Here is an 11,176-nt window from a genome sequence, read left to right on the forward strand (position 1 = left end):
ACGGCCACGACCTCTTCCACCAGACTTCTTCATTGTTTTAAAAATGTAACCAAAGTAACGGTATTTGTTACTGTAAAACAACTTACAAGGTGAACTCAAACTTCTGTAGGATTTAGATATCCCTTTATAGGTGGGTGAGACTGCAAGGAAAATCAGGCACAATGTTACACACTTGGTTTTCTGTGGCACAAAATGAGACAGATGCCACACACGCAGGACTGGCACTGAAGCACAAATGCCAATATTAATCTCCCACTATTTTTTTTTTTTCAGGGAGAATTTAAAATCAAAAAAACAAAAAAACACACTAGGCTTTCTGTGGCCCACAATTTGAGAGAGATGGCACACACGACTGGCACAGAAGCACAAATGCCAATATTAATTTCCCACTATTTATTTGTTTTCAGGGAGAATTTAAACCCCCCCCCAAAAAAAAAAAAAAAAACAGACACTAGGCTTTCTGTGGCCCACAATTTGAGAGAGATGGCACACACGGCTGGCACAGAAGCACAAATGCCAATATTAATCTCCCACTATTTATTTTTTTTCAGGGAGAATTTAAACCCCCCCAAAAAAAACAGACACTAGGCTTTCTGTGGCCCACAATTTGAGAGAGATGGCACACACGACTGGCACAGAAGCACAATTGCCAATATTAATCTCCCACTATTTATTTTTTTTCAGGGAGAATTTAAACCCCCCCCCAAAAAAACAGACACTAGGCTTTCTGTGGCCCACAATTTGAGAGAGATGGCACACACGACTGGCACAGAAGCACAAATGCCAATATTAATCTCCCACTATTTTTTTTTTCAGGGAGAATTTAAAAACCCCCCAAAAAAACCAGACACTAGGCTTTCTGTGGCCCACAATTTGAGAGAGATGGCACACACGACTTGCACTGAAGCACAAATGCCAATATTAATCTCCCACTATTTATTTGTTTTCAGGGAGAATTTAAACCCCCCCAAAAAAAACAGACACTAGGCTTTCTGTGGCCTGCAATTTTAGAGAGATGGCACACAAAACTGGCACAGAAGCACAAATGCCAATATTAATCTCCCACTATTTTTTTTTTCAAGGAGAATTTAAAAAACCCCCCAAAAAACCAGACACTAGGCTTTCTGTGGCCCACAATTTGAGAGAGATGGCACACACGACTTGCACTGAAGCACAAATGCCAATATTAATCTCCCACTATTTATTTTTTTTCAGGGAGAATTTAAACCCCCCCCCCCCCAAAAAAAAAAAAAACACAGACACTAGGCTTTTTGTGGCCCACAATTTGAGAGAGATGGCACACACACGACTGGCACAGAAGCACAAATGCCAATATTCATCTCCCACTATTTATTTTTTTTCAGGGAGAATTTAAACCCCCCCCAAAAAAAACAGACACTAGGCTTTCTGTGGCCCACAATTTGAGAGAGATGGCACACACGACTGGCACAGAAGCACAAATGCCAATATTAATCTCCCACTATTTTTTTTTTCAGGGAGAATTTAAAACCCCCCCAAAAAAAACAGACACTAGGCTTTCTGTGGCCCACAATTTGAGAGAGATGGCACACACGACTTGCACTGAAGCACAAATGCCAATATTAATCTCCCACTATTTATTTGTTTTCAGGGAGAATTTAAACCCCCCCCAAAAAAACAGACACTAGGCTTTCTGTGGCCTGCAATTTTAGAGAGATGGCACACACGACTGGCACAGAAGCACAAATGCCAATATTAATCTCCCACTATTTATTTTTTTTCAGGGAGAATTTAACCCCCCCCCCCAAAAAAAAAAAACAGACACTAGGCTTTCTGTGGCCCACAATTTGAGAGAGATGGCACACACGACTGGCACAGAAGCACAAATGCCAATATTAATCTCCCACTATTTATTTGTTTTCAGGGAGAATTTAAACCCCCCCCCCCAAAAAAAAAAAAACAGACACTAGGCTTTCTGTGGCCCACAATTTGAGAGAGATGGCACACACGACTGGCACAGAAGCACAAATGCCAATATTAATCTCCCACTATTTATTTTTTTTCAGGGAGAATTTAAACCCCCCCCCAAAAAAAACAGACACTAGGCTGTCTGTGGCCCACAATTTGAGAGAGATGGCACACACGACTGGCACAGAAGTACAAATGCCAATATTAATCACCCACTATTTTTTTTTTCAGGGAGAATTTAAAACCCCCCCAAAAAAACCAGACACTAGGCTTTCTGTGGCCCACAATTTGAGAGAGATGGCACACACGACTTGCACTGAAGCACAAATGCCAATATTAATCTCCCACTATTTATTTGTTTTCAGGGAGAATTTAAACCCCCCCCCCAAAAAAAAACCAGACACTAGGCTTTCTGTGGCCCACAATTTGAGAGAGATGGCACACACGACTGGCACAGAAGCACAAATGCCAATATTAATCTCCCACTATTTATTTGTTTTCAGGGAGAATTTAAAACCCCCCCAAAAAAAACAGACACTAGGCTTTCTGTGGCCCACAATTTGAGAGAGATGGCACACACGACTTGCACTGAAGCACAAATGCCAATATTAATCTCCCACTATTTATTTGTTTTCAGGGAGAATTTAAAACCCCCCCAAAAAAACAGACACTAGGCTTTCTGTGGCCCACAATTTGAGAGAGATGGCACACACGACTGGCACAGAAGCACAAATGCCAATATTAATCTCCCACAATTTTTTTTTTTTTTTTCAGGGAGAATTTAAAAACCAAAAAAAAAAAAAACAGACACTAGGCTTTCTGTGGCCCACAATTTGAGAGAGATGGCACACACGGCTGGCACAGAAGCACAAATGCCAATATTAATCTCCCACTATTTATTTTTTTTCAGGGAGAATTTAAAAACCCCCCAAAAAAACAGACACTAGGCTTTCTGTGGCCCACAATTTGAGAGAGATGGCACACACAACTTGCACTGAAGTACAAATGCCAATATTAATCTCCCACTATTTATTTGTTTTCAGGGAGAATTTAAACCACCCCCCCAAAAAAAAAACAGACACTAGGCTTTCTGTGGCCCACAATTTGAGAGAGATTGCACACACGACTGGCACAGAAGCACAAATGCCAATATTAATCTCCCACTATTTATTTTTTTTCAGGGAGAATTTAACCCCCCCCCCAAAAAAAAACAGACACTAGGCTTTCTGTGGCCCACAATTTGAGAGAGATGGCACACACGACTTGCACTGAAGCACAAATGCCAATATTAATCTCCCACTATTTATTTGTTTTCAGGGAGAATTTAAACCCCCCCCAAAAAAAAACAGACACTAGGCTTTCTGTGGCCCACAATTTGAGAGAGATGGCACACACGACTGGCACAGAAGCACAAATGCCAATATTAATCTCCCACAATTTTTTTTTTTTTTTTCAGGGAGAATTTAAAAACCAAAAAAAAAAAAAAAAACAGACACTAGGCTTTCTGTGGCCCACAATTTGAGAGAGATGGCACACACGACTGGCACAGAAGCACAAATGCCAATATTAATCTCCCAATATTTTTTTTTTTTCAGGGAGAATTTAAAAAACAAAAAAACAGACACTAGGCTTTCTGTGGCCCACAATTTGAGAGAGATGGCACTCACGACTGGCACTCAAGCAAAAATGCCAATATTAATCTCCCACTATTTATTTTTTTTCAGGGAGAATTTAAAAACCCCCCAAAAAAACAGACACTAGGCTTTCTGTGGCCCACAATTTGAGAGAGATGGCATACACGACTGGCACTGAAGCACAAATGCCAATATTAATCTCCCACTATTTATTTTTTTTCAGGGAGAATTTAAAAACCAAAATAAAAAAACAGACACTAGGCTTTCTGTGGCCAACAATTTGAGAGAGATGGCACACACGACTTGCACTGAAGCACAAATGCCAATATTAATCTCCCACTATTTATTTGTTTTCAGGGAGAATTTAAACCCCCCCCAAAAAAAACAGACACTAGGCTTTCTGTGGCCCACAATTTGAGAGAGATGGCACACACGACTGGCACAGAAGCACAAATGCCAATATCAATCTCCCACAATTTTTTTTTTTTTTCAGGGAGAATTTAAAAACCAAAAAAAAAAAAAAAAAAAACAGACACTAGGCTTTCTGTGGCCCACAATTTGAGAGAGATGGCACACACGACTGGCACAGAAGCACAAATGCCAATATTAATCTCCCAATATTTTTTTTTTTTCAGGGAGAATTTAAAAAACAAAAAAAACAGACACTAGGCTTTCTGTGGCCCACAATTTGAGAGAGATGGCACACACGACTGGCACTCAAGCACAAATGCCAATATTAATCTCCCACTATTTATTTTTTTTCAGGGAGAATTTAAAAACCCCCCAAAAAAACAGACACTAGGCTTTCTGTGGCCCACAATTTGAGAGAGATGGCATACACGACTTGCACTGAAGCACAAATGCCAATATTAATCTCCCACTATTTATTTTTTTTCAGGGAGAATTTAAAAACCAAAATAAAAAAACAGACACTAGGCTTTCTGTGGCCAACAATTTGAGAGAGATGGCACACACGACTGGCACTGAAGCACAAATGCCAATATTAATCTCCCACTATTTTTTATTTTTTCAGGGAGAATTTAAAAACCAAAATAAAAAAAAGAACAGACACTAGGCTTTCTGTGGCCCACAATTTGAGAGAGATGGCACACACGACTGGCACTCAAGCACAAATGCCAATATTAATCTCCCTTTTTTTTTTAAAGGGAGAATTAAAAACCAAAAAAAAAAAAACAGTATTGCAGACACTAGGCTTTCTGTGGCCCACAATTTGAGAGAGATGCCACACACGCAGGACTGTCACTCAAGCACAAATGCCAATCTTAATCTCCCACTTTTTTTTGTTAGGGAGAATTGTCAAGAAATCAGGGCCAGTATTACACACTAGGCTTTCTGTGCACCAAAATTGGAGAGAGATGGCACACACAGGACTGGCACTCTAGCAGAAATGCCAATCTTAATCTCCCACTACTTTTTTTTGTTAGGGAGAATTGCCAAGAAATCAGGGCCAGTATTACACACTAGGCTTTCTGTGCCCCAAAATTGGAGAGAGATGGCAAACTCAGGACTGGCACTCTAGCAGAAATGCCAATCTTAATCTCCCACTTCTTTTTTTTTGTTAGGGAGAATTGTCAAGAAATCAGGCCCAGTATTACACACTAGGCTTTCTGTGCCCCCAAATTGGAGAGAGATGGCACACTCAGGACTGGCACTCTAGCAGAAATGCCAATCTTAATCTCCCACTCCTTTTTTTTGTTAGGGAGAATTGCCAAGAAATCAGGGCCAGTATTACACACTAGGCTTTCTGTGCACCAAAATTGGAGAGAGATGGCACACACAAGACTGGCACTCTAGCAGAAATGCCAATCTTAATCTCCCACTACTTTTTTTTGTTAGGGAGAATTGCCAAGAAATCAGGGCCAGTATTACACACTAGGCTTTCTGTGCCCCAAAATTGGAGAGAGATGGCACACTCAGGACTGGCACTCTAGCAGAAATGCCAATCTTAATCTCCCACTTCTTTTTTTTGTTAGGGAGAATTGTCAAGAAATCAGGCCCAGTATTACACACTAGGCTTTCTGTGCCCCCAAATTGGAGAGAGATGGCACACTCAGGACTGGCACTCTAGCAGAAATGCCAATCTTAATCTCCCACTTCTTTTTTTTGTTAGGGAGAATTGTCAAGAAATCAGGCCCAGTATTACACACTAGGCTTTCTGTGCCCCCAAATTGGAGAGAGATGGCACACACAGGACTGGCACTCTAGCAGAAATGCCAATCTTAATCTCCCACTACTTTTTTTTGTTAGGGAGAATTGCCAAGAAATCAGGGCCAGTATTACACACTAGGCTTTCTGTGCACCAAAATTGGAGAGAGATGGCACACACAGGACTGGCACTCTAGCAGAAATGCCAATCTTAATCTCCCACTACTTTTTTTGTTAGGGAGAATTGCCAAGAAATCAGGGCCAGTATTACACACTAGGCTTTCTGTGCCCCAAAATTGGAGAGAGATGGCACACACAGGACTGGCACTCTAGCAGAAATGCCAATCTTAATCTCCCACTACTTTTTTTTTAGGGAGAATTAAAAAAAAAAAAAAGGATTATAGACACTAGGCTTTCTGTGCCCCACAATTGGAGAGAGATGGCACACACGACTGGCACTCAGGCACAAATGCCAAGATTAATCTCCCACTATTTATTTTTTTCAGGGAGAATTAAAAAAAAAAAAAAAAACAGGGACTGTCCTACAATTACTATCTCCCTGCAGTAATCTCAGCAAGGTATGGCAGGCAGCAATAACAAGGAGAGAACTGCTGCACAAATTAAATCAAAAGTGTGGACAAACAAACAAGATAGCTGTGCAGAAAGGAACAACAGGATTTGTGCTTTGAAAAAAGCAATTGGTTTGCACAGCGGCGTACACACAGCAATGCAGCTATCAGGGAGCCTTCTAGGGCAGCCCAATGAGCTACAGCGCTGAGGGAAAAAAAATGTAGCTTCCACTGTCCCTGCAAACAAAAGGTGCTGTTGGACAGTGGAAATTGCTACAGCACAAGCGGTTTGGGGGTTAATGGACCCTGCCTAACGCTATCCCTGCTTCTGATGAAGCGGCAGCAACCTCTCCCTATGCTCAGATCAGCAGCAGTAACATGGCGGTCAGCGGGAACGCCCCTTTATAGCCCCTGTGATGCCGCAGACAGCAAGCCAATCACTGCAATGCCCTTCTGTAAGATGGTGGGGACCAGGACCTATGTCATCACGCTGCCCACACTCTGCGTCCACCTTCATTGGCTGAGAAATGGCGCTTTTCGCGTCATTGAAACGCGACTTTGGCGTGAAAGTCGCGTACCACATGGCCGAGCCCACACAGGGATCGGGTCGGGTTTCATGAAACCCGACTGTGCCAAAAGTCGGCGACTTTTGAAAATGAACGATCCGTTTCGCTCAACCCTATTTATAACCATTGTGTATATAGTTTATTGTCTAGTGTTCTCTTAAGGTGATTAAATATATAATTTAACCTTGGTCGACTCTTTTATCTCAATTCACAAATCCACACATCCATTTCTCGATTTAATGTTCCATGCTACCGTGGCCCAATATAATTCCCTTTAATGGACTGAGCTTGTATCGAATGAGGAACTGGTGGCAGTTCTACCAGGCTGATAAGCTTCAGTTTCATTGGGGACTAGTGAAAGGGGCCTCTCAGCTTGTCAGGGTTGTGGGCACGTATGGCGCCATGTCAGTGACTGGTGGGCCACATACTCTCACTCCCCGTGACTCCCTGGGCCCATGTGGCAGGGGGTTGTTTGTGTAAAACTGTACCAATCTGACCTTACTTGTCCCCAGGGAATGTAGAACACCACGTTGGTACAAGTGGGGAAACCTTACCACGTGATCCCGCTGATGTAATATTGACATCAGGCAGGGTGGCGAGGTGCGGATCATTCACACCCCCATTATAAATAAAGGAATACATCTGATGGTTTTTGTGTCTGTCATGTGATAAATACAGCTTGCACAAAACTATAATATTAATCACCTGAAGCATCATCAGTTCATGAATACGAAAGAAAAATCATTATCAGTACATAATTGGAGCACTAGAACCACCATCAGAACATGAATGTCACCAGAACCACCATCAGTACATGAATGCATCACTAGATCCACCATCAGTACATGAATACATCAAGAGACCTGTGGAGACACAGGGGGTCAGCGGGAACCCCAGGTCTGCTGGCTGGAACCTCATGGATAAGGGACAATCCCGCCAAATTCCTGCTCTCCCTTTAACATTGACGTAACGCTACTCAGACAACACAGGTTGAGGGTAAAACAGTGTGGCAATGCTTTATTGAACCACAAAACAGGCAAATAACACATAGAACAGTCCCAGCACAGTACCCAAGATGGTGAATATTACAGAGTCTCACACTTCCGCTGACTTGCCAGGATAGTTTCAGCTGTAACTTTAGATCTTTCAGGGTCACTACCATACCTGTGGTACGCACACATAGAGGAGTTAACCTACAAGCGTAGTATAATGGAGCAGGTCTGTATTCTTCCAACCAGGGCGAAAAACACCTAGGTCAGGGGTGTCAAACTGCATTCCTCGAGGGCCGCAAACCATGCGTGTTTTCCAGATTTCCTTAGCATTGCACAAGGTGCTGCAATCATAATGTGTGTAGGTGATTAAATTATCACCTGTGCAGTACAAGGAAATCCTGAAAACATGACCTGGTTGCAGCCCTCGAGGAATGCAGTTTGACACCCCTGACCTAGGTTGTTTCCTGTAGAATGATAGATCCGTGTCCCTCGTGATGGAGCTATGATGAAAAATGGCTGCTGTCCTGTCTCTTGACCTTTGGATGTATGGATGTCTTGACAGAATCTCCCTCTGGCTGTTTCTCTGTCTCTTTATACAGAGGCATGTAACCTATTTTTAGACTTAAAAAGTGTCCCTCATTCAGTATTTACATAAAAGGGTAAGAATGGAGATGAGATCAAGTAACATTACTTGATTATTTAAACTATTTGCATAGTTTTTCCTTCTCTGCTTTCGAAGTTAACAAACTGGTTCCAAAACACAATGCATAATTAGCATATCAGCAAACAACATTAGTGATCAACGATAAGCGCACAATGCAAATCAATATTACAGGCTTATACAAGCAAAAGTATAAATAATAGCATAGTATTCTTGTTTTGCTAAAAATAGTCATATGGGTAAGATACAATGCCGTGTCTTCACGTTGCTCCCCATCTTAATTAGCCAGACATGCTAGGATTCTGAACATCCTTCCCCACTTATCAGGGACAGTCCATAACATGTCTTTAAGCACAGTCACTAATGTAAGAGGTCTCACCATTATGACACAACTTTCTATCATCCAGCTTCCTCAGAGCATATTCCATGTCCTGCTTGCAAAAATAAACTCCACACATAATTGAGGAGAAACAACTGGTATCCATTGGGTCCACACATGGTGTCCTCTGCATTTCGTAGTTCCTGGAATAAATCCCATTCAATAAATCCCAATCAATCTGTTTAAGCTGGCAAAGCTCCTGTAATTTCAGTTTCTTGTTGAGGATATACCTCCAATCTGGTCTTCTTCCCAAGGCCGAGTTAGTGGAGTTGGACGTAGTGGCATCCAAAACCTGCTGTGCATGCCTCTTCAATGGTCTGCTGGGTCTGCCTGTATGCCTCCCTGGTTGTGGAGCCCTGAACGGTGTGTGACTACACCAGTCCTCTGCAGCTTCCCTGGTTCTGCCAGGGCTGAGTAGGATTCCACTGCTGCCACCAAAATGTGGAGACACGACGGGTCGGTGGGCGCACCGGTCCGCTAGCTGAAACTGCATGGACTAAGGGTCCCGCCGAACGCCCGCTCTCCCTTTAACGTGAGATTAATGTTACTTGGACAACACAGGGTGAGGGTAAAACAGTGTGGCAATGCTTTATTGAACCGCAAAACATGCAGATACACGTAGAACAGTCCCAGCAAAATACCCCCAAGATGGTGCACATTACAGAGTCTCACCCTTCCACTGACTCGCTGGTATAATGGCAGCTTTTACTTCAGTGCTCCCAGAGTCTGCTAATTCACCTGTGGCATGCACACAAAGAGAGGTATTGACAAGCTTAGCAAGATGACAGTCCATTCAGGTACAAGGCCAGTTGATCCAAGAGTCATGAGCTGGCTTCTCTGAACATGTTCATGGAACCAGGTGACTGGCGGTCCCAATCCTAGCTTTCTCCAAATGTTTCCATGGTTCAGCAATGGTCACTGGAGCAGAACTGTATTCTTCCAACCAGGGCCGGAAACCCATAGGTTGTTTCCTGTAGAATAATTGATCCATGTCCCTCGTGATGGAGCCATGATATTGGCTGCTGTCCTGTCCCTGGTCCTTTGGATGTATGGATCCCTCCCAGTCTCTCCTGTAATGATCTGGTGGCCTAGGAGCAGCATGAGACGGACTCTGGAGAAGGTGGTCCCTGTACTGACCGCAAACCCTGAACCTAGCAGCGCAACTAGAAGTAGCCGTGGGGGGTACCTAACACTCCCTAGACCCCTCGGCACAGCCTAATATCTAACTTCCCCTAAAGACAGAAACAGGAAACCTATCTTGCCTCAGAGAAAATCCCCCAGAGGATAGATAGCCCCCCACAAATATTGCCTGTGAGAGGAGAGGGAAATAACATACGCAGATATGAAATCAGATTTTAGCATAGGAGGCCATACTAGCTAAAAAGAAAGAATAGAACAGAGTACTATGTGGTCAGTATTAAAACACTAAAAATATCCACCACAGGAAATACAAATCACCACATCTGACTAAAGACATGGAGGGTATATCTGCATCTCCAGAGACACAGCTTGGCTGCAAAAAATCCTTCACAGACAAAGCTGGACAAGACAAAAACATGAATATGCACAGAACTATAAGGTCCACAGCAGGTGGACAGCAAAAACAAAGCCAGGACTTATCTTTGTAGAAAAGCACAGCAAACTGGAGAGACCAGCAGGGAAGTGAATCCTCCAAAAACAATGGACAACTGGCAAGGACTAAAGAATCCTGCAAAGCTATATACCCCAGTCAGTCTTGCAATTAGTAGATACACCTGTCCAATCCTGCAGTCCAGGCACAACTGCATTACCCTCTACAACCACCGGAGGGAGCCCAAAAGCTGAATTCACAACACTCTCCATCTCTGAGTCTCTTAATACAGAGGCATGTAATCTATTTTAAGATTTAACAAGTCCAGCATCACAGATAAGGGGAATAATGGTGATGAGATCAAGTAGCATTAATTGATTATTTAATCTATTTGTAGTTTTTCCCTCCCTGCTTTCGAAGTCAACAAACTGGCTCCATAAAACAATGCATAATTAGAATATCAGCAAACATCACTAGTCATCAAAGACATAGTACACTATGTTATATGAAATATCAGCTTACAAGCCAATATTACAGGCTTACACAAGCAAAAGTATAGATAACAGCCTAGTCTTCTTGTTTTGCCAGATATTCATCTGGGTAATTAAGATACAATGCAGTGTCTTCACAAGACCCACCCTCCGTACTTGACTATGTAACCAGAACCACTACCACCATGAATGCTTGACCAG

Source organism: Ranitomeya imitator, chromosome 5 (assembly GCF_032444005.1).
Source record: "Ranitomeya imitator isolate aRanImi1 chromosome 5, aRanImi1.pri, whole genome shotgun sequence".
Classification (NCBI taxonomy): domain Eukaryota; kingdom Metazoa; phylum Chordata; class Amphibia; order Anura; family Dendrobatidae; genus Ranitomeya; species Ranitomeya imitator.